This window comes from Ambystoma mexicanum, chromosome 1q (genome assembly GCF_040938575.1).
Source record: "Ambystoma mexicanum isolate Mex_15411 chromosome 1q, UKY_AmexF1_1, whole genome shotgun sequence".
NCBI classification, from domain to species: domain Eukaryota; kingdom Metazoa; phylum Chordata; class Amphibia; order Caudata; family Ambystomatidae; genus Ambystoma; species Ambystoma mexicanum.
This window is the reverse complement of record NC_090922.1, coordinates 1214637346-1214662826: the sequence shown is the minus strand read 5'-3', so window position 1 is coordinate 1214662826 and position 25481 is coordinate 1214637346. Positions and strand designations below refer to the sequence as shown.

Sequence of the window (25481 nt, the reverse complement as noted above, 5' to 3'; positions counted from 1 at the left end):
CAGGGTACAGTACAAAATACCCTAGACAGGAAGCAATAACACATGAGTGGCACTGTCAAATGTCACTTCCATCCTGTCATTCCACACCACATGGGTGAATGCACACAACACACATGCAGAAACAGTCCCGGCGCCTGCAATCAACATCAACATCCATGTAGAAGGGCCCCTGTAAACCAAGATGTTGCCTTCAAAGTCACAGGCATCCATGGCGTTTCAAAGTCACACACACTTCTCAGGCACACACACACACATGTGCACCATACATGTACATGACAAAAGCACCCATTCCTCACCCCCCTTCATGTCCAGGAACAGAGACAGCCATGCTTTCATGTGTGCATTCCGCCTAGAGCTCCCCATGTTGCATTACAACACATGCACCAACCATCTGGTTCACACATAATTGATCTCACATGCATGACCATGATGTCCCTCCACACACACATCCATACATGGCCTATGTCACACATACAGGCAAGCATCAGACTACCAGCACACTGCAACATGCCCTGTCTCACACAGCAATTCTTGGCCACTTACTGCTCAACTCCAGACGGGTCTGCCTCCGAAGGATCTGGCCGTGGAGCGCTGGGCCTACGCATTCCAGGACCCTCATCTGGATGTTACTCATGCGTGCCCGGCCCCCCTCCTCGAGGCGCCGGGCCTTGTGGAGGGTCCTGGACCTGAAGTCCTCCCAGCGCTTCTTGACGTGCTTGATGTTGTGGGTTGCCACCCCCTCCGCGTTGATGGCAACCACTACGTCGTCCCAGATCCTCTCCCATCCTTCCTTGTTGGCGCATGATGTTCTGAAGAGGGCATCATAATGCCCCAGGACATGCTCCACCAGGACACCAACTTCGGTGGCACTGAAGCTGGTGACCCTCTGCCTTCCCGGCTGGGTGTTGCCAGTGGTGCCAGATGGAGATGTGACCGACTTGGCAACCCCAGAGGCAGGAGTGGGTGGGCAACTGGGTCCTGGGAATGGGCTGTGGAGCGATTTTATCCCAGTCGGGAGTCTTCTGTTCCAGCAGGTGTGGACACAGCAACTGGACCCCTGCAGATGGCTGATGTGCAGGCACCAAATAGCAGGGCACGTGGGCAGCAGACAGTCAGGCAGCAGCAGATGGCAGGTAGGAGCGTGCTCGGGGGTCTGGGGGGCAGGAAAATGGCCTTCAGGGCAGGAGCGTGGTCTTCCATATGTGTATGCGTGGCCAGCTTGATACTGAGTGATTTGGCACGTGAAAAATGTGCACGTCAGCGTGTAATTTGAGGAAAGGCCCTTAGCGCGTAAGCGGGTCAGCACACGTACGCGATTTCATTGGACCAAAGGCCCTAAGCGCGTAAGCGCATCTGTGACGTATCGCGCATGGGCGTTACCCTTTCCCATGTAAAACTTCACGCGAACCCCAGGAATACACGTACCCCACTCACACAGGGCCCTTTCCCGTGTGAAACTACATGCAAACCCCAGGAATACACGTACCCCACTCGCACAGGCCCGTTCGTGTGTGAGACTTCCCGCGCACCCCCGAAATACACGTACTCGGATCCAATCACGTTTGAGACTTCCCGCGAACCCCCGTAATACACGTAACTGCTGAAATCGTGTGGGAAACTTCCCACGAACCCCAGTTATACACGTACCCCACTCGCACAGGCCCTTCTGCGTGCGAGACTTCCCGCGCACCCCCGAAATAGAACGTACCCGGATCCAATCGCGTGTGAGACTTCCCGCAAACCCCCGTAATACCCAGTTATACACATTCCCCGCTTGCCATTTGCTGTTTGGCAGCCCTGTAAACTGGTCCAGGGTTAGCACTGGATTGGGGATTTTGATGGCTTTTCCTTGTGCTAGGGGCATTCTTGGGGGCGTAACTGGTGCTGCTGCAGGGTCGCTGCACCACTCTGCGCCACGGCTGGTTTTGGAGGCTAAAATCCATGAATTCCTGTGCGCGGAAATCGATTTTAGCGCACTCGGCTGGCGCAGACATTCACACGCGCACACTGTGCACCAGCCGCGTGCGCCACTTTTGTGTGAAATTTTATGAATTACCCAGCATGTGTCAGTATGAGCAATCTGCAGAAATCTTGCTCTACTGAAATCACAACTGAACAATGAGCAGCATAGCATTTCCTAGAAGTAACTAAAGAAATATAACATGTGTGCAGCACAAAACTAAAACTTGTAACTGTCAAAACTATAACACTGTACTTCTTTATGTAAGTGGCCAAGCTGGTTCAGGCAAAACGTTCTTGATAAAAATGATCAGCAAGTTCCTCCAACAATTGACAAACAACACGCTTTCAGCTGTTGATAACTGCCCCCACAGGTTTAGCTCCCTACTACATAGGTGGTGTTACTTTACACTGATTGCTATGTAGATATGCAGAGTTTTCAAACAAATGAAAATGTTCCTAATAGATGAGGTGAGCATGATCTCCAACCTAATGTCGGCTTTAATTCACCTCAGATTGCAAGAGGTCCTTAAAACAGACTACGAAGAACTCTTTGGAGGAAAACACATTATTGTTTTCAGAGATCTTCTTCAATTAACACCAGTGAAAGGTGAACCTATGTTTAAAACCTTAGGATACAAACTGTGCCGTAAGACACTTGGCAGCATAGGAAATGTAAATCTCTGACAACAATTTCAATACAGAGAACTAACTGAAAACATGCGTCAGTCTGCAGACCTCACCTATGCCAACATTATGAAAAGCATCTGCATTGGTGCGCGTTCTAAGGAAGCACACTCTATCTTAAATAGCAGTGACATCCATGAGCTATACAGCCATAACACATGTGCTACTGGTGTCATGGAACAATGAGCACACAAAAATGCAAACTGTATGTCATTAATGCCAATTCAATGAAACAATGTTGAAAAAAGAAATGCAACCACTAGTGCAAATTTACTCCACAGAAAAACTGGATGTGCATGGTATGACTGTACCTATGTGTCAACAAGCCACAGCATGACTAAATACCTTAGAGAACTCTATCTCTAACACAGCTGGTTTGGAGAAAATATTAACATTGTGTTTAAACTGTAGAGTAATGCTAAAGCGCAACATTGATGTGGAACAAGGTTTAGTTTATGGAGCTCTTGGTACAGTTGTTGGCTTCCAGACATACCCACGTGACAACAGTATTCAGTTTGACAAACTTTCAGATGTCAAAAGGATAGGACGCTCACAAGCCTGATTCATTCTTTTCAAAGACATGAATGTACGCAGAGAACAGTTTTCTCTGTCTCTGGCATATGCAGTCACTGTTCATAAATCACAAGGTCTAACCCTAGATCAAGAATTGATTGACGTTGCCAGCACAGTCTTTAAAGAAGGCATGAGGTACGTAGCACTGTCACACTTTTGTACACTTGAAGGACTATTTCTAGTCCATTTTGATGCAAGTAAAGTCAAAGCTGACATTCCTTGCATCTTAGAGTACAACAGACTGTGTGCACTCTACACACCCCATCTCCCCATCTCAAAATGTACCCTGTTCCTCAAAAAGGCAAACTTTGTAAAAGAAAACTAGAGCAAACACAACTCATACATGATCTCCAAACAGTGCCACCAAAGAAATCGAAAACAGCTGGTACTCCATCAATTACCACAACCATAGGATGGTCAATCCACCAGCAAAAATGCAAGTTCTTCTGAGGAACCATTTCAACACTTATTAAGTATTGAAAAGTCAAATGTATACACAACTGCACAAACAAAGAGCTCTACCCCCTCAAACACACCACATGGACTTCCATCAAATGAGTGAGACACAGAACTGTCTGGTCCATTCATATTTTCCAATACAACTGCTATACATTGCTATGCAAAGGCAGCAAGCAATGTTCTATTCCAATTGCCACCAATTGCTGAAAACATTTACTTAAATGGCACAGACCAGTTGTGTTTGCAAACGCTACTCCTTCAAAGAAATGCAACAAGCAATCCTGAGCACACTTACAGTGTCTCAGGAATAAAGCAGGAATTGGACTACTGTGCGGGAATGGTGAGATTCACTATAAACACACAAGAAGATCCACAAGAATTTCTAATGTACTTAGTGAAAGTATTGGAAAGCAAAAAAATATCTATAAATGAAATCTTTCAGATTTCATACATGTGGAAACATACATGCATTCTCTGCAGCCATGTGGTTCAGGAACAAATCCCTTATGAGCTCTTTGTATATGTATCTATACCTAACTGTGAATCCATTCCATTTAAGCAGGTTGTACAAAATGAAAACCATGGCATATTGATATGATATGATATGGCATTTATAACGCGCCTATACACAAGTGTTTCAAGTTGCGACGAGGCAAGGGAGGGGGAACAGAGTGAAGACAGAGACAATGATCTTACTAGGCAAGGTGACATTGAGATCCCGCAAGTGCAGGGGAAGGGGAAATGGGGAAAGTGCGGGGGTAGGTGGATGCATACTTTCAATTCCGACAATCGTTCATCCTTACAGATACAATCACATAGCCAATACATAATAGTAATGCTTTTACGATACAATGTAGATGGTACCAAAAACAACCAAAAGTTTACTAGCTTCACACACATACAAGTATCAGTTGGCAAGAAAACCTTCACAACAGTAGGCACAATCTAGCACACATGCGCCACAAACAGTGCAGGCCATTATACTGTATACATTAAAAAGAAAATGTGGATGGTTTGAATGCAATGATACTTCCATTACTCTGAAGCAGAGATTACCAGAAAATCTTACAAATGCCTGCTTAGTTTTCTTGAAACCAAACTGTACTCACTGATCTATTGCCCAATACCCAACATCACATATGAGAAACTGTAAACAGTTAGAATACACCAATTGGTATCTAACTACAACCATAATACTACAATATTACTTCCCATCAATCCACCAGCAAAAATGCAAGTTCTTCTGAGGAACCATTTCAACACTTATTAAGTATAAACAACCAGCATACAACAACTGGTATATTACTGCACCCGCAGTACTACAATATAACTTCCAGCTGTCAAACTACCAAAATAAACCTTCAGCATTCACAATGCTACAAACATACCCTCAACAACTTTCAAAGTACCAACAGTTAGAATATGCCAACAGGTATCTAACTGACCCCACAATCATGCAATATTATTCTGCAATACCACAGTAAAACAGAAACCAACAACAGCAGGCATATGCATAACCGAATACTGTTAAAAAGAGAAAACAAATAACCAGTTAGAATACACCAACTGGTATCTAACTGTAACCATATTACCACCACCTCCAAAGGAAAATCATACACCATTTCAATTCCTCCTACTGCAACAGTGCCTACAACCACAATACCACATAGATATGCACCTTAAACATTACTGTAAGCAGTGCACACATCACTGAAACAATGAATGTAGATGGTTTTTTTCATCCTGCATGGATTTTTTTCCCCAAATACACAATGATTATGCAAAAAAAACACAGGAACTGAGCATATTGCACAGTACACTTGTTTAAAGTATAATACTTGTGAAGTACCAATTATAAGGGTCCACAAAGTTCACAAATTATATGTTTTCAATGACAATGAAACAACGATTTCTCCTTCATTTCCACATACCACATTAGGGAAATCTGCTTTTGCAGCTTGAACAGTATTCTGCAGTGCATGCAAAAAAGGTGCACAGGGCCTCAACAATACATACTGTGTGTATGCAATTATTGGTGTTATACTTCTTCAGGGCCTAGGGCCTCCGGCCATGCACCCAAGAATCTAGGACCTGGCCACAACCAAATTGAGTGCATGGCTGTATAATGCTGTGGTGGTAGTGGGCAGGGCCTAGCCCCTTGCTTGCATGGCCTACGGCCTATGACCTCCGGCCATGCACCCAAGAGTCTAGGTCCTGGCCAAAACCAAGTTGAGTGCATGGCTGTATTATGCTGCAGTGGGTGTGGCCAGGGCCTACACTCTTGGGTGCATAGCCTACGGCCTACAGCCTCCAGCCATGCACCCAAGAGTCTAGGCCTTGGTCACAGCCACTGCAGCATAATACAGCCATGCATGCAAACATCTGCCCACTTACCAAAACCCACACACATAACACCGCCACCTGAGGCCATATCCTCTTCATTTGACATACTATTATAGTACTTCCAGCCAATGGACAGACTCTTGTATGCACGGCCTCTGCACCCAAGACTCTACTAACTGCCCACAACCAATACAGCATAATACAATAAAGTACCCAAAAATCTGCCCAGTGGCCACAACCCAAACACATAAGGCATCCACCCGAGTCCCTGTCCACTGCTGTACACACAGTATTCCAGTATGTGCAACCGGTCAGCACACTCTTGACTCCAATAAGCCAGAGGCCCTGTCCACTTTTCTACACATATCATTACAGTACTTCAACCAGTGTGCACACTCTTGGACTCTTCAGTGCATGGCCTCCAGCCATGCTCCCAAGACTCTAGTAACTAGTCACATTCACCACAGCATAATACAACCATGCACCAAACAATCTATACACTGGCCACAGCCCACACACATAAGCTAGCCACCTGAAGCCCTGTCCACTTCTATACATAGTATTACAGTACTTCAACCAGTGGCCAGACTCTTGGGTACATGGCTGGCCATGCACCCAAGAGTCTAGTAGCTAGCCACACACACCACACGATAATATAGCATATACAAACATCCTCATATCATCTACATTCCACTCCACTACCCTAATGAAGCCTCCCTGTAGTCATCACATAAGGTGCTTGCATGAGGTCCTATCATACCCTAATGAAGCCTACCAGCAATCACCACATAAGCTACTCACCTGAGGACCTACCCATGAAGTGCCACAGAGTACTTGCAACCATTCACATTCCACTCCTCTACTCTAAACTGCCTGCAGCCCTATTCACTTCTCCACACATACTATAGCAGTGCTGCTAACACATACTATTACAGTGATTCAACCAATGGGCAGAATCTTGGGTGCATGGCCTCCGGCTCTGCACCCAAGACTCTAGTAGCTGGCCACGAACACCACAGCATAATACAGCTTATACAAACATCCTCATATAATCTACATTCCACTCCCCTACCCTAATGAAGCCTGCCTGCAGTCACCACATAAGCAGCTCACCTCAGGACCTATTCTTCCCTAATGAAGGCTACCAGCAGTCATCACATAGGCTGCTCGCCTAAGGATCTATCCGTAAACTGCTGCGGTGTTCGTGGATACCTTGAACACAACACAGTCTTCTTCTACCTAAAGAAACACATCATATGAACAATCTTTCACTCCCCTACCCTTTCCAGCCCCTCTTCCCAACACTAGATGCCCCAAAACATGTTTTACAGCCCTGTTCACCCCCGCACCGCTGCACTATCCGAGAATATCCGCTGATACAATATGGCAGGCATTTTAGAAAAAAATTACGCTCATCACACTTCAGTCCAGCCAACCAGCGGGCACGTTGTATGTCCACGAATATCACGCGTCCCTCAGGTCCAATTGGAGTCCTGTCCGCAGAACTACTTGATGGATTTTCACCAAATTTACAAAAGCTTTTGGGACCAAGCTGCCACTCATGCCACAAATTTGGTGAAAATCCATCCAGCGGTTTGGGCTGTAGGCGTGAACAAATGTTTTTCCATTCAGTCTATGGAGAAAAAAAAACGACAACTTTGCCCCCCCCTACACGAAAATATTCGGAGTGGCCATGTACTTTTTTTGCAAACTTTGGTGAGGATTAGTCAAGGGGTCAAGGGGGAGTGAAGTTATAAGCCACCAAAAAGTGCTTTTCCTATGGGCTTAGCAACTTAACCATAACTTCACGGCCGCTCCCGCAGGCCGTGTAATACATATGATAACAGTGACATCTTTATAAATGCTTAAAAAAGCCTATGGAAATGATGATTATACAAAGATTTGTATGTTCGATATTCTTAAATGGGGAATAGATTTGTTTTCTAGTATGGCTTTAGCACATGCTTGTTTTGCTGTTTTCTTACTAATCAGACTTTAATAAAATAATCTTGCTCAACTCATCCTTGCGTGGGGGTGGGTTTCAATGTTCCAGGCGATCTGGCTGGGCCATGTGGAATGGATAAAGTCTGTTTGCTTTTATTCATGAAAACACATAGTGCCTGATTCACAGAGTTTTTAGTGCCTGATTCACAGAGCTTTTTCCTATGATATTGCACCATTATTTTAAAACGCTTCTGTGAATCAGGCCCATAGAGTTTGCAGAACAAAGGGCCATCTGCACCAATCACCCTTGTGAGCCCATTGCAAGTGAATATTCTAAATAACATCTTAATATTCTACCAATAATCTACAGGTTCCTAAGCTGATAAGAATCAAAATACTGCATGTGACAATCTAGCCCGTTCTACTGCAAGGCTTCAAAGAAATCTTGTTGCACTTAGAGTGTCACCTATGACATCAGCAATAAAGCAATTCAGTTGTCCCTTAATGGAAAATAGATAATGTGGCATCTCAAGGCTGTTTGCATTACTCATTATGATAGCAAGAAATGAAACGTAAGACTGCACCTCTGTTCCTTATAAATCCACAACCACATAACCTAGAAACAAACTGAAAAATGTGTTTGGTGTGCAATATTTTCCTCTATCACACAAACCAAATTCGATTTGCATACATGTTTTAATAATTTTAAAAAATTATGAATGTAACTTCATAAACAATAATCATACATACTTGTGTAGCATGTCCCTATGTCGGTTAGGCTCGGGTTATGTATATTGCATATATATAACAATCAAAAACCTAGGAAAAACACAAAAAGACAAAAGTGATTCATGTATTTGTGAAACAACCTCTCTCACATTATTGTGAGTCTCTTTTGTGTTTTTACTGTTTGATTATGTGTATGTAATACACTATATATGTCTTCCTGTGTAACACTGAGTTATGTATTATACTTTATTGTGATTTTACATGTGTCTGTATACATGGGTCCTAATAAAATAATTCAGACAATTTGGCATCAGATATTTGACCTAACACTTCTTCCATTTCCTGTTCATTGGAGGCGTCTTTCGAGGCATCCTCCTTAATTAGGGTTGACTCTTTCAAGTGGCAGCAGCCTGGTTTCAGCGGGCAAGTGAGACACTTGTTTAGCACAGCATGACAGAAGGCCGCAAATAAGAAAAACTGTCATTGCAAAGGCAACAATTATAACACCACTGATTAAAATACATGCTTTAGCAGTCCAACCCTACCGATATTGGGGCCTTTTGCCCAAAGGTTCCAAGGAGAGTCAGTCATTACTGGATCCGGTAGACAGGAGAGATGATGACGCAAAATGTCAGGATCCACTGAAGAATAATGATTACAGATGTGTAGAGCTGGAAGAAATCAGCTGAGGTGCTGTGCACATTCAGGTGGCCCTCAAGAGGTGGCTCTAGTCTGGAGCACGTATACACCTAAACTCCAGGTGTGCAGCGTTATTGTAGCTGCTTGGTGACAAAAACATTTGAGAGCGAAGGGCCACCCGGTAAGAGACAGATGTAGCAAATATTTGAGAGAGATGGTCCACCCGTAGGAGACAGGCGTAGCAAACTTTTGAGAGTAAATGACAATGGTGCTCTTCTGGTAGGTGTGGTTCACCAGCGATGTCAGGTGAGATGGTGGCTGCACTTAACAAGTTGTACCTCGGGACCGGTAGTGGAACTTCATTGTCGAGGAGTGCTGGATGCGGAATCACTGGGGCTTTCACTGCTGGGACCCCAGTGGGCAGCTGAAGAGGGTTCTTCCTGTAGCCCTGCCAATTGCAGCTTTGCTGTGTCCTTGGTGCTGGCAGAAAGCAGGTTGTCTTTGTCCTGGACCTCTTGCTGTTCTTCGTCGACGATTGGAGGTGCTGTTTTCACATACTGACTGATGTGGACACAGAATACTGAGGTGTGGGTTCTCAGTAGGATCTGGAAAAGACCCTTCCAGTGAGGATGCAGGGATGATTTTCACATCCTGGTAGGAGGCTGTGGCACAGCTTTTCAGGTAGTCATAGCAGAGCTTCTTAGATTTGCTGGAAGTGAGAACCGACAACAAGTATTAGTCTTTTGCAATATGAAACAAGAGAATCATTCAGTTGTAAATCACAGAGTTCAGGAGAAGGTGGTGGAGTGACTGGCATTCTCATGGGTCTCCATTTACAGTGTTTCTTATGTACATGAGTACAAGAGAGAAGGCATCAGGCCACTTTAAACCTGTTTCCTGGCAGGCCATGGCAAGGCAGAGCTTCTTGTCGAAGTTTCGGCGTTCCACTACCCGTGACGATTGTGGGTGAAAACTACAATGGAAGTTCTGAAGAATCCCTAAGGCAATGCAAATGTTCTGTACAATCTGTCCAGTGAAATGGGTGCCTCTGTCAGAGTTTATGGAAACTGAAGGCCAAAACGTGGGATACATTCTTGAAACAGTTTATTGGCCACTGTAATGGAATCAGCATATTCACAGGAGTAGGCCTCAGTCCATCCAGAAAATGTGCCTATCACTAAAAGGACGTAGCTGAAGGAGGCACCCCCGGACCTGCTAATGAAATCGATTTGGAGATTCACAAAGGGGCCATAAGGGATTTCATGTGCCTCTGGAGTGGTTTTCACAGGCTTTCCAGGGTTGAACGGGAGACATGTTGGACAGTGAGCACAGTATTTCTGAGCAATCGATGGGAACTTATGAGCAAACCACCTCTGAGGTCATCTTTCCCTTGCTGGATTGGGACACAGAGTGAGCAATATGTGCTAATTAAGGTAGCAATGCTAGTGGGGCCACTAACCAGCATGAATGATCACGCCATATGCGCTCAGAGCAACAAACACATTCTTCACTTTCCCCGCCTTGTTTCTCAGCCTGGCGGCCTCATCTTGGAGGTCTGCAAGGATAGAAAGAGATGCTATGGGGTCTTGTAATCAATGTATATAGCGGCTGTGTTTTGAGTGGCGATTGTGCAAGCCCATGTGAGGGCAATGAGATCCGCAACTTCTGCTGATCGTATTGATGGGAGCTGAAAATCTTCTAACACTTCAAAGGAGGTGCAACTGGCAAAACCTGCCTGGACACTACCTGTTGAATCTCTAAGACAAAACTCTCCAACAAAGACAATGAAGTCTGAATTGGGGAGGGGGAAATCCTTGAGGTCGGATCTTCGTGATGATACAACATCAACCACTGCAAGGCAGTCGTGCTGGTGACCGTCATCAGGTGTAAGTAGGTGGGAGGCAGGGTTGAGTGGGGCGCATCTGATGAGAGTGATGTTGATGGCACGGACATGCAGCAGATAGGTGTTGTATTTAACTCCCTGAGGAGGAGTGTTAATACGGATTGTGGTGCAGCTATGTTTATGTGGTGTGCTAGGGATTGTTGTCAGTTTTTGTAGGAAGAAGGAGAGGCAGAGGCTACAGGGTCTAACTGCGAGCTAAAATAGGCTATGAGGCATTGTAGGTTCTCATGCTTATGTGTGAGTATGCCTAAGACATACCCCTCTTTCTCATCACACAACAGGGTGAATAATTTAGAGTATTCAGGAAGGGGGGAGCAATGCAAAGTGAAGTGTTGATTTTGGAGAAGGATGTGGCATCATGAGACCATGTGAGTTTGTCAGGCTGGGAGTCATGCTGCATCTTTTGCATAGGTGTTACAGTAGAGGCATTATCACGGATCCACGGATGGCAGAAATTGCTCATTCCTAAAAAGGGGCATAACTGTCTCTTAGAGGTGGGCCTGGAACATTGTAAGATGCAGGGCATACGAGAGGGGGTAAGGCGCCTAGCACCATAGGAAATGTTGTGTGCTAGGTAGCGAAGAGTGGGTAAGCAGAGATGCAGTTTTGCCTTGTTAACTTTGTGACCTTTTGCTGGTAGGGCAGTAAGAAGCACTTCGAGTTGGCAAGGGAGACCTGAAAGGAAGGTAATTATAACAGTAGGTCCTCCATGTATTGAATCATAGTGGAGCCCCCCAGCAAGGTGACATCCTGGAGGTCCTCCTGCAGAATCTTGATGGGGAGTCAATAAATCTCATTGGAAGGGACCTGTAGGTGAGCTGATGTCCCTTGTATGTGAATGCAAAGAGATACTGAGAGTCAGTGTGGATGGGGACAGAGGAGAAGTCAGAGGCAAGATCAATGCAAGCAAAGAATTGGGCGTTGGGCGGGCACAGGAAAGAATGGCCAGGGGTTCTGGGACCACCAGATGTAAGTGTATTACAGAGTTATTAAGGGTATAAAAATCGAGAGCAAAACAGAATTTGCGTGTTCCCTTTTTCTTAATAGTGTGTCTAGTGTCCCTGGCAAAAAGGAGACAGTGGATTATGTTCGGCATAGGGCTGGCGTGAGGCACCCCGGCATCTCAGACCCCCAGAGGCAGTCTTTTGTTGAGCATGCTGTATCTGCTAAGCCATGAGGTGGGTAGCTCCATCTTGCTCCTGGTGTTTGAGCTTGGCAAAGAAGTGTTGAGCTGTGTACAGAGCTTTTTCAATAGATTCAGCTTGCCACCCAATCTGAACATTTTGAATAATGTTTGAAATTTCAGGAAGGAGACCATTCACAAAATTAGAAACTAACACAGGTTTAGCTTGTACCCCAGTGTTTGCAATACCAGAGTTGTTAGTGAAACAGTCAGTGAATCTAGATAGGTAGTCAGAGGGAGATTCACACTGGTTCTGTTTGCAGGCTACTATTTTTGACCAGTCATATTTGACAGAGTATTTTTCTTTGTTCTTTGATGAGGGTGGTAAGTGCAGTAATATTAGCAGTAATAGTCTCACCTGCTGCCAATGTGTCAGGCCATTGCAGTTTCTGCAAAATTTGTTTGTATGGAGTGTCTTTGAGCACAGCTTGTAGGAGTTGTTTAAGGTCCCCAATGGTGGGATCATAACAGGCAATCACTTTGTTCAAATGTTTCATGAAAGCAGTGGGGTTGTCAGGCTATGTGGGGAATTGTTGCACCATATGGTATACATCAGTGGAGCTCCAGGGAGTGTGAATTCTCACAGGTAGGGCATTGGTACTGGCATGAGGGTAGGTGCACATAAGCATAAGGGTGGTGGCAGCAGTGGTGGATGATGAGTCATCGATAGCGTGCAGTGACGAGGGTGTAGACATGGAGGCATGTGACAATTGGAGTTCTTGTCTGGTTAGTTCTTGCAATGCCTTGCAAAGTGGCGAGCCTGGGTCTGCTGCAGTGAGAGATTTTTGTAAATAGTGGTTCACCTGTGTTCCAGGCTGTGATGGTGGCTATGTTGGGCGGCAGAAAAGGGGTTGAAGGAAGCAAGAGGTTTAGCTCTGGCACTAGAATGTAAAAGGTGAGGTGGCGATTGGGGCACAGGGGATGGTGTGGGAGCCAGAGGACTGCTCCAGAAGAGGACTATTGCTGGGTGGCATGGCAGCTTGCTGTGTCGTCAGGGGGAGTGGGCCCCTCTCTTGTGGGGTTTGTGGTGTGGGGACGCAGGAGAGGCACAAAAGGAGGTTTTTTGGCTAACAGGTCATCAGGTGGTGCTGTAGAGGCTTCTGAAGGGGAGTCTTTAACAGTGTCTACAGAAATGCTTGGGTAGAGGCCTATATTGAGAGTGTGTTTACTGTTTGGCCAGTTGGCCTTGGAGGGATGCTTGTATTGTTCAACATCTTTCTGTAAAGGAGAAGGTACCTGTCTTCTCCCTTGTCCCGCCCCCTTGCCACCATCATATTGGGATGACAAAGAGCCATGATGGGGAACCCATGCTTGAATCCTTGCAATAATTCTGCACATTGTCGAATATATGAGAGATGATATACACTCAGACAACGCTCCAGAGTGAACCCCGCAAGCTGACATAGTGGAGGAAAGTTACCAAGTAGGATATGATATGATATGATTGTTTATTTATATAGCGCCTATACACAATGTGTTTCAAAGCGCTTCAAGGCAAGGGAGGGAACAAGGAAAAATACAACCACATTCTTACAGGCCATGAACAGTAAGGATGTGAAAGTAACTATCGTACTCAGCCTGACAACATTTCAGATAGTGCAAGAGCTAAGACATAGATAAGGAAGGGAGAGGGAGAGTGGGAAGGAAATGGAAACAGACAGGCGACTACCGTACTAGGTCTGACGACATTTCTGGTAGAGTCGGAGAAAAACAAAAGGTGAATGAGAGGAGTACAGAAAGGGAGGGGAGGAACAAAACAAGCGACTATCATACTAGGCCTGACAACATTTCAGATAGTGCTGTAGGGGTGGTGGGGAGGAAAAAAACAATAATGGGAGGGTGGAGGAAACAGACGAGGTTGCTATCATATTAGGTCCAGGGACAATTCTGATAGAGTAAGTGCATAGAAGAAAGTAAGGGGAGGAGATAGGAAAAGGGATAAGGGAAAGGAGGAGAGAACAGAGAGTAAGCAGTCAAAAAGAGTGGAGAAGCAAGAGTGGAGAGCGAATACAATTGCAGAAGTCAGTAGTAGCACATAATGTTGCAAGCCAGGATACAAGATGAAGATGGGAACAACATGATTCAGGGCCACCATGAGTACAAGATGCAAAGGAAGTCCCGCATGAGAGTTGAGAAAGAATGACCCACCGTTAATGAAGTCCATAAAAGTCAAATCCAGCATTGGCCACAAGACGGTGATGGTGAAGAAAGGCACCAGGTGGGCGGGGCTTGCTAAGTGGTGGAAAAGAGCGGCAAGCAGGAAGGCACCAGGTGGGTGGGGCTTGCTAAGTGGTGAAAAATAGCGGCAGGCAGGAAGGCACCAGGTGGGCAGGGCTTAGGCCAGGTGACCTAGATCCACTTGCACCTGCTCCCCATCTGCAAAGGAAAAGAAGCTGGAGGGCTCCTTAAGTAGGGAAACAAAGCGGCAAGCAGGAAGGCACCAGGTGGGCGGGGCTTGCTAAGTGGTAGAAAAGAGCCACTTGCACCTGCTCCCCATCTGCAAAGGAAAAGAAGCTGGAGGGCTCCTTAAGTAGAAAAACAGAGCGGCAAGCAGGAAGGCACCAGGTGGGCATGGCTTGCTAAGTGGTGAAAAAGAGCGGGAAGCAGGAAGGCACCGGGTGGGCAGGCCTTGCTAAGTGGTGAAAAAAAGAGGAAGGCAGGAAGGCACCAGGTGGGCGGGGCTTAGGCCAGGTGACCTAGATCCACTTGCACCTGCTCCCCATCTGCAAAGGAAAAGAGGCTGGAGGGCTCCTTAGGTAGGGAAACAGAGCGGCAAGCAGGAAAGCACCAGGGGGGCGGGGCTTGCTAAGTGGTGGAAAAGAGCAGCAAGCAGGAAGGCACCAGGTGGGCGTGGCTTGCTAATTGGTGGAAAAGAGCTGCATGCAGGAAGGCGCCAGGTGGGTGGGGCTTGCTAAGTGGTGAAAAATAGCAGCAGGCAGGGAGGCACCAGGTGGGCAGGGCTTATACCAGGTGACCTAGATCCACTTGCACCTGCTCCCCATCTGCAAAGGAAAAGAAGCTGGAGGGCTCCTTAAGTAGGGAAACAGAGCGGCATGCAGGAAGGCACCAGGTGGGCGGGGCTTGCTAAGTGGTGAAAAAGATAAGCAAGCAGGAAGGCACCAGTTGGGTGGGGCTTGCTAAGTGGTGAAAAAGAGCAGCAGGCAGGAAGGCACCAGGTGGGCGGGGCTTAGGCCAGGTGACATAGATCCACTTGCACCTGCTGCCCATCTGCAAAGGAAAAGAGGCTGGAGGGCTCCTTAGGTAGGGAAACAGAGCGGCAAGCAGGAAGGCACCAGGTGGACGGGGCTTGCTAAGTGGTGAAAAAGACCGGGAAGCAGGAAGGCACCAGGTGGGCAGGGCTTGCTAAGTGGTAAAAAAGAGCGGCAGGCAGGAAGGCACCAGGTAGGCGGGGCTTAGGCCAGGTGACCTAGATCCACTTGCACCTCCTCCCCATCTGCAAAGGAAAAGAAGCTGGAGGGCTCCTTAGGTAGGGAAACAGAGCGGCAAGCAGGAAGGCACCAGGTGGGCGGGGCTTGCTAAGTGGTGAAAAAGAGGTGGAAGCAGGAAGGCACCAGTTGGGTGGGGCTTGCTAAGTGGTGAAAAAGAGCGGCAGGCAGGAAGGCTCCAGGTGGGCGGGGCTTAGGCCAGGTGACCCAGATCCACTTGCACCTGCTCCCCATCTGCAAAGGAAAAGAAGCTGGAGGGCTCCTTAAGTAGGGAAACAGAGCGCAAGCAGGAAGGCACCAGGTGGGCGTGGCTTGCTAAGTGGTGAAAAAGAGCGGGAAGCAGGAAGGCACCGGGTGGGCGGGCCTTGCTAAGTGGTGAAAAAGAGCGGCAGGCAGGAAGGCACCAGGTGGGCGGGGCTTAGGCCAGGTGACCTAGATCCACTTGCACCTGCTCCCCATCTGCAAAGGAAAAGAGGCTGGAGGGCTCCTTAGGTAGGGAAACAGAGCGGCAAGCAGGAAGGCACCAGGGGGGCGGGGCTTGCTAAGTGGTGGAAAAGAGCAGCAAGCAGGAAGGCACCAGGTGGGCGGGGCTTGCTAAATTGTGAAAAATAGCGGCAGGCAGGAAGGCACCAGGTGGGCAGGGCTTAGACCAGGTGACCTAGATCCACTTGCACCTGCTCCCCATCTGCAAAGGAAAAGAAGCTGGAGGGCTCCTTACGTAGGGAAACAGAGCAGCATGCAGGAAGGCACCAGGTGGGTGGGGTTTGCTAAGTGGTGAAAAAGATAAGCAAGCAGGAAGGCACCAGTTGGGTTGGGCTTGCTAAGTGGTGAAAAAGAGCAGCAGGCAGGAAGGCACCAGGTGGGCGGGGCTTAGGCCAGGTGACATAGATCCACTTGCACCTGCTCCCCAGCTGCAAAGGAAAAGAGGCTGGAGGGCTCCTTAGGTAGGGAAACAGAGCGGCAAGCAGGAAGGCACCAGGTGGGCGGGGATTGCTAATTGGTGAAAAAGAGCAGGAAGCAGGAAGGCACCAGGTGGGCAGGGCTTGCTAAGTGGTGAAAAAGAGCGGGCAGCAGGAAGGCACCAGTTGGGCGGGGCTTGCTAAGTGGTGAAAAAGAGCGGCAGGAAGGCACCAGGTGGGCGGGGCTTAGGCCAGGTGACCTAGATCCACTTGCACCTGCTCCCCATCTGCAAAGTAAAAGAAGATGGAGGGCTCCTTAGGTAGGGAAACAGAGCGGCAGCAGGAAGGCACCAGGTGGGCGGCGCTTGCTAAGTGGTGAAAAAGAGCAGCAAGCAGGAAGGCACCATGTGGGCGTTGCTTGCTAAGTGGTGGAAAAGAGCTGCAAGCAGGAAGGCACCAGGTGGGCGGGACTTGCTAAGTGGTGAAAAAGAGCGGCAGGCAGCAAGGCACGAGGTGGGCAGGGCTTAGGCCAGGTGACCTAGACCCACTTGCACCTGCTCCCCATCTGCAAAGGAAAAGAAGCTGGAGGGCTCCTTAAGTAGGGAAACAGAGCGGCAAGCAGGAAGGCACCAGGTGGGCGGGGCTTGCTAAGTGGTGAAACAGAGCGGCAAGCAGGAAGGCACCAGGTGGGCGTGGCTTGCTAAGTGGTGAAAAAGAGCGGGAAGCAGGAAGGCACCGGGTGGGCGGGGCTTGCTAAGTGGTGAAAAAGAGCGGCAGGCAGGAAGGCACCAGGTGGGTGGGGCTTAGGCCAGGTGACCTAGATCCACTTGCAACTGCTCCCCATCTGCTAAGGAAAAGAGGCTGGAGGGCTCCTTAGGTAGGGAAACAGAGCGGCAGCAGGAAGGCACCAGGTGGGCGGCGCTTGCTAAGTGGTGAAAAAGAGCAGCAAGCAGGAAGGCACCATGTGGGCGTGGCTTGCTAAGTGGTGGAAAAGAGCTGCAAGCAGGAAGGCACCAGGTGGGCGGGACTTGCTAAGTGGTGAAAAAGAGCGGCAGGCAGGAAGGCACCAGGTGGGCAGGGTTTAGGCCAGGTGACCTAGACCCACTTGCACTTGCTCCCCATCTGCAAAGGAAAAGAAGCTGGAGGGCTCCTTATGTAGGGAAACAGAGCGGCAAGCAGGAAGGCACAAGGTGGGCGGGGCTTGCTAAGTGGTGAAAAAGAGCAGCAAGCAGGAAGGCACCAGGTGGGCGGAGCTTGCTAAGTGGTGGAAAAGAGCGGCAAGCAGGAAGCCACCAGGTGGGTGGGGCTTGCTAAGTGGTGAAAAAGATTGGCAAGCAGGAAGGCACCAGTTGGGTGGGGCTTGCTAAGTGGTGAAAAAGAGCAGCAGGCAGGAAGGCACCAGGTGGGCGGGGTTAGGCCAGGTGACATAGATCCACTTGCACGTGCTCTAAAAGGAAAAGGGGCTGGAGGGCTACTTAGGTAGGGAAACAGAGCGGGGAGCACAAAGGCACCAGGTGGGCGGGGCTTGCTAAGTGGTGAAAAAGAGCGGGAAGCAGGAAGGCACCGGGTGGGCGGGGCTTGCTAAGTGATGAAAAAGAGCGGCAGGCAGGTGGATGGGGCTTAGGCCAGGTGCCCTAGATCCACTTGCACCTGCTCCCCATCTGCAAAGGAAAAGAAGCTGGAGGGCTCCTTAAGTAGGGAAACAGAGCGGCAAGCACGAAGGCACCAGGTGGTCGTGGCTTGCTAAGTAGTGAAAAAGAGCGGGAAGCAGGAAGGCACCGGGTGGGCGGGGCATGCTAAGTGATGAAAAAGAGCGGCAAGCAGGAAGGCACCAGGTGGGCGGGGCTTAGGCCAGGTGACCTAGATCCACTTGCACCTGCTCCCCATCTGCAAAGGAAAAGAAGCTGGAGGGATCCTTAGGTAGGGAAACAGAGCGGCAAGCTTGAAGGTACCAGGTGGGCGGGGCTTGCTAAGTGGTGGAAACGAACAGCAAGCAGGAAGGCACCAGGTGGGTGGGGCTTGCTAAGTGGTGAAAAAGAGTGGAAGGCAGGAAGGCACCAGGTGGGCGCAGCTTAGGTCAGGTGACCTAGATCCACTTGCACCTGCTCCCATCTGCAAAGGAAAAGAAGCTGGAGGGCTCCTTTAGTAGGGAAACAGAGCAGCAACCAGGAAGGCACCGGGTGGGCGTGGCTTGCTAAGTTGTGAAAAGCTGTTGAAATGCAGTCATGAACAGAATGGATGTGCATTAAAAAAAAACAAATGAATGTCATCAAGAAGATATAAGAACCAATGCTGAAACTATATGAGAATACTTAAGAATGACAATGCAACTAAAGCACTCAGAAAAACACATACTCTATAATGCAGTACTTATGAACAAGAAAAGAAGAATGAAGTGGCTCACTCCTCACTAACTGTAAATACGCTGAAACGCAAGATAGAAAGAATACATAGAAGCTTTCTTATGAGAGGTATGTACTCAACGTTTAGGACGACCATCAAAAGAAAATGGACTACGGATTATGTCAATCAACCCAGCTACCTCAAAATATGAGCACAGGATCATGTGGTGAAAAGAAGATGAAGAAGTTGTTTTCCCTTGCAAAATAGAGGAGTACATTGGCTTGGAACCAAGGATGCTGTTCCGAGAGATGGAGGAAGAGCACAAAGGGAGTCTATGGGCAGACCATGTGCAAGCACATATTTCCCAAAGATTTAGAGGACAAGGAACATTTATGCATGTCAAATATTGGACAATTAAAAGGTCTTAAAGTTAATATGGGATGGAGTTGGCAAGTCTCTAAAGGCCAAGAGGAGCAACTGAACCCAGCATAAATGGTATTTAATACACTGTCGAAATGGACAAATTCATGGTCTTGGAACACGTGTTGGAGAGCTTTCAAACAAGGACTATTCATTAAGTCTGTATCTAAGATAATGGTGTACCTAAACTCTCTCAAATGTTCCGAGACAGTGCAGACTGGAAAGGTCAGTCTTTAAACAGAAGACACTGGCATAAGGTCTACCAATGAGCGAGAGTAGACTCACTGGGAAAACAAGGGGGAAAACTGACGTATCTCGAAGCACCTGGGTTTCGTTTCTATGTATGTGCTGCTAGCAAGCTGAATGTCCAAGGTGGGATTTGGGTTGCCATCCAATCAGAAAAGCTTGCCATGCACTTTCACATACTATACTGTACAATGTGCAAAGTATTATTCCGCTGCCACATTTTCTGCTATGACAAGTGTATTGTACCACGTGTATAGAAGTAGCTCAGGGCGTGTCCTACAGATACGGGACCGCCAATGAGAAACTATTATTAATGCATTCTGTATGTAGACAAGTCCCTCTAATCCAATCCCGCCCCATGACAGATTTTACGGTTTGACACATAAGATGATGTAATAGATGACGCATCTAGCATTATATAAACTGGGTACAATTGAAAAGACAGGGTGACCCTGAATGAATCGATTTGATCAATGTTTATTCACCCTGCTTTAATGTAAGTAGTATTTTATCATCTCCTTTAAGTCTATCTGGTCATTTCATCTGAGATATTTTATTGGTAATTCCATCTAGCACACAGATGCTTCAAGGTGCTAGAGCACATTTCTGTAGCATAGCCTGAGGGTTCCTAAGCAATCTAGTCTGACTGTCACATAATCTGATCATCGGTTCATTGTACCAGGTAAAATAGGCTGACAAATGACCGTCAGACACCTTAGACTTTCTTTGTTCCAAGATGATCCACATGAAATGAGCCGTCAAGTGGCCACTGAAACTCCTTTTGAATCTGAGTCAAAAAATTCCAATCTTTGAAATATTTACAGGTGATGGCCCCATACATTGAAAACATGAAGACGGCATTGGTCCCTACTGCAGGTTTAAGTGTTGTTGTAGATAGCTCAGAGCCCATTGCTAAGTCTAGGAATTAAAAAGCGGGAGTCACAAAGGGAGCTGGGCCTGCAGAAGGTGCAGGTCAAGAGAGGTGATGCAAAAAACCTACCGGAAATTGGTATTTACCAGTGGTGACAGCGTTAAGACAAACCAGAGAGGTGGTACAGAAGGGTAGACAGGAGCAAGCAAGCATTGATAGAGGTTGCAGAATATAAAGATAATGTAAGACATACAATGTACTAGAGAAACCATGTGCAGTGTAGCTCAGTAATAACTTTTGTTACTTAACTTCTGAATGGCCAGTTTCCATCAGCATCGCTTCTTTAGTCGAAACAAGAACACAGATATAGACTACAAGGCTCTAAGTATTGTAGTAGATAAAACAATGAAGGGGGCAATCATGAAAATGTAGTTATGATCAACATTTTTTTCTTGCCAATCAAGGCCTCCCCCGAGCATGGAGCAAAGCATGTATGTATGTCTGTGCACTAAGTAGTCTGTAGCATGGACAGGGTGTTGGTGAATAGTAGCAAATAATCGTGACAATGGCCACAATAAGACAAAAGATATAAAACAGTCAATTCATCAACCAAAAATGACAATGACAAGTAACCCCAAGAGAATATGGAAATCCCCAAAAACAAGGCAGGCCTACAGGCAGCAAATTAAATACATCTGGCGTAGGTCAAAGATCTTTGTGGTGATGGTGTACCATGGCGGCCCAATGATTGAGTGGCAAAGGCAAACCACGCCATATGAGTAAGTCCAAAATAACACAGCAGCGGTGGACAAATACAAGGCACCACAATCAGCTGTAACCATAGAAACAGAAGCCCCAGGAATGCATAACACTCTTAAAGTGACAGTTTGCTGAAAAAGAACTTGTGGCTATGTTGCGGCACACATTAACCATGGGTGCAGTGACTCTGAAACTCACTCAATCTGGAGACAGTAGCATGTCCCAATAGTTTGAAAACCAGAAATAGACTGTGACGTCACACAGGGACAGTAGGCCTGAACCACAAGAAAATGCAATGAGGATCAATACATCATGTAAACCAAACAGCAACATAAATGGCTAAACCTAACATGACAATAAAAAAATAGAAATCAAACATCATTGGCAAAAGTGCAGAGAAAAAACATCAGCAACAGCAGAAGCCTTTTTAATGGCATTAAGTCAATGGACCTTTTTTTTAAAACAAATAAAAACAATTATTTGGAAAGACTGCTCTGTAACCGCACAGAGCATTCTTTTTAAATTGGACTTTCATCCTCTGCGACGTACACAGAGAATGGGTAAGTGTGCGTGTTCCTTGTGTGTGCATGTGTGTATTGCGTATTTGAGCGTGTGGAGAGTGGGGATGCTGAGGTAGGGGGGTTCGGGTGGTGAAACCCCCCTGATTTTGAACAAATCCCGTTTGGGGAGGGTGCAGTGAGGGGAGGACAAGGCAATATGGGTTTTTTGTAATCCATCCAAAATCAGGCAAAACAAATCTGTCTTTTTGTTGGGCGACCTACAAAACTGAAATTATCACATAGAATCCTTTTTAACATAACTTAACAAATAGACAGTAACAACACATACACGCTGTTTGCAAGACAGGCCCTCTAAAATGTGCATATCTTCATTGAGGGAAGAGCAGAAGTCATTTGAACTACGATACCCAGATTAAAACTGCCAAATAGAAGTACAGTAGGACTGCGATTTGCAGTTCAGTGCTTATCTTTATCTTTGTTTTATGTTTGGTAAAAACATTGGCTTTGATGTGGGTGGTGGCAGGCACCCTGCCAGTGCTTTCCGTGTCTGCAGTCAGTGCTCTGACAAAGGGAAGAGGGGGAGTCACGGGCTGTGGCACCCTGTCAGGGCTTATGCGACTGCACGTACCTGCTCTAATAAAATATGGGAAATCTAACAGTTTGTATTGAACTTTTCTGCCAATATCCCTGCAACCCTAATGATCCTTCAGAGATGGCAACAAAAAAAATACCTTCACACAGGAAAGCCTCCAGCACTAATGTCATCATGGCTACTCAATTAAATTATGAGCGTATCTCTACACTGGAGCCAGCCAACAGCTGATAGAAGCAAGGCAGGCAGACAGGAGCAAGACAGTGACAATGAATGTGACGGACAGAGCTAAAAATATCTGTGGTTCAGCTTGCTACCCAGTTACAGACAAATAACAAATACAAAATATCCCAGAGGGTGTATAAAGAGAGGCAGCACATACATGACAGAGCAAATCAACGTTTAGTCAAAATATAGTGCAATACCGAGAAAAACAGAGTGACAGAAAATATGCTGCAGGAAGGTTGTATTTACTGATCAGCCCGAGGGGAACATGTTCACAGCTGTGTGCTGTGCTGGAGATCCTCCGTGGCCCACCTCTTGAATCCCACTGCAGACTTGGCAACTTTGCAGTCAACAGGTGTGCCACGCCTATAAAAGTGCCCTCTGGTATGGTGAGGACCTTGAGGTGTACTTGGTCGTGCGTTCATGGTCGAGGGAAGCCAGGTAGAGAACACCTGCACAGGAGTCACATCACCATCTGTGGTAGCTAAAGTGGCTCATCCCCAAGGGTCACTTTGGCCGCAGCTTCAGCTTGCAGCAAATAAGGAGATAAAACCCAGACTGATGGGCAAACCAAGTTTCTTGTATTAGATAGACAATGCACATCATATAGAGTGATCAGGTGATAAGCAGGAAAATACAGCAGGACAGGTGGCGGGCAGTCGGCACTCAGAGCTCTCCAGGGACAGCCCTTAGAGCGTGGGTTATATAGCATATACTATGCAATCACTAATATATTATAGCATTTGCACGATGGTGGGAGGTACTTGGCATGAAATTGCAGACATTTGGCAATAGCTGTCAACATCTAATTTGTAACCTTGTGACGAAGCCTTGCAGGGACATCGCCTGGGTGCATCATGTTGTACTATGGAAATGCGGCATTCGCAGAAACCCTACTGTTATCTACCATATATTGTGCTAATGCTATACTTGTAGAGAGCAAGCAGAAGAGAAGGTCTGATGCATCCCTCTGCCTTGTTATGGGGTCTGGGTCCAATCCGCACCAGGATGGGGTTTGGGCATGTCAGCAGAGCTGACTGCAGAGGGAGGCAGAGGGCGGAAGAGGGAAAGGCAAAATGGAGGATCTGAGGCCTAAATGTGTGAGAGAGCCTAATGAAGCATACTATAGCATAGCACAGCAAGTGCGTAACATAGCATAGCATAACAATCCCGCCAAATCTGTATGAAACATATAGAATATAAAATTCCCTTTACCTTGCATACACTGTAGTTTGTAAGGCCGAAGTAAGCTACATTGGGGTTGTTAGTGTTGTGTCATTAGAAAGAGCAAGGATCTAGGCATGTTTTGAGTGTTTCAAAGTCCCATGTTTTAGGTTTGGGAATGTGACGAGGGAAGCCATAGAAGCTGGGTACTGCTAACTTTGGATGTCAACCTCAGAGGTGGTAAAGCTCTGGTCTCCCAGACTTCCCAGTCCATACTTTGGCTGTGGTGTAGGAGACACCATCAGTCTCAAGTTTGTGAAGGCCTTCAATGATAACTGTACCAGAGAAACTGAGGTTACCCAGAAATTGCTCAATGAAAATCGACTGGACTCATGCATTAGGATGCCCTTTACACAGGAGGCTTGGAGCTTTGCAAGTAGTGACCTGAATGTGAATCTTTTCATATCCTCAGGCAGAAATTCAGTACTTAGTAATTCACCTCCCTCTCTGCCTGGTCCTATAAATTAGAACACCTAATTACAGAGCAGGATTATCTGCATTTGCAATCCATAGGAAGATTTGTACAAACTCAATAGAGTGGACCTGGAAATGATTTGTTCACACAGTGATCACAGAAGGCTTTGCCCACTAGAAGGTTTTGTGGGTGTGCAGTAGAAACATCCCTGAAGCCCACGAAGAAACTGACATTTTGCAATCCATTGCATATGCAGACCAAATACTTTCAGCAATGGTGCAGAACAGTCTTCATCAAAGATGCCAGCTGGCCTGCATAAATCCTCAGGCCACCAGCTATAGGCAGAAACTGACAGATATTTGCCACTGGTGGACATTGGGTAGTTTTGTTATCACTTGTCCAATCTCGTTCCATCTGTGTCTCCCACACCCATGTGCACATCCTTCCCAAGAGTGTAGGCCAGAAGAGCTCAGAGCACTGTGTGAGGATTTTAGAGAGAGGAAGAGAGCAGAGTAGCAGGAGAGCCAAACAAAGTGAGGAAAAAGTCACACAACAATCAGAGTTGGAAGGAAGGAATCAGGAGCAAATCTTAGCTAGAAATAATTACATTTTAAGTTGCCAGAAGCCAGTAAAGAAATGCTATGCTTAAAGAAGAAACAAGGGACGATGTAGAGAAGGAATAGGGAATACTAACAAGGGACAAATGGAGAAACACCCTCATGAATTAGTGAAGGACTCTCGCAAAATCAAACAGGACAGTGAGGTTGTAATACTATAAGTTGAATCACAACTCATTGAATCCAAGCTCTCACCTGATGCTCATTCTGGTTTTAACAACGTTGCCTTCACTCTTTCTATCTTTTCCCCAGTCACTCTCCATTGGTACTGTTCCATTTCACTCAATGATATGCAGATAATGTTACATAGACAGTGTTCTGTTTCAATTTTAATAAATAAAAAAAGACATTTGTAACAAAATGACTTCTCCCTTGCAGGTGTACAAGGATGAGTAGAGTCTAAAATGTCTACCCAGCACTCACACTTCTACAAAGCAAGATTGATCCCAATCATAAAGGCAAAACAGACACAGTTAAGAGAAAT

General features: G+C 46.6%; 1 protein-coding gene across 2 annotated transcripts in view; it reads left to right on the top strand.

Annotated features, from left to right (window-relative positions):
* The window catches only part of PDE4B (phosphodiesterase 4B), a 2420935-nt gene that overhangs the window by 104545 nt on the left and 2290909 nt on the right, over window positions 1-25481 (top strand). The window lies entirely within an intron of this gene.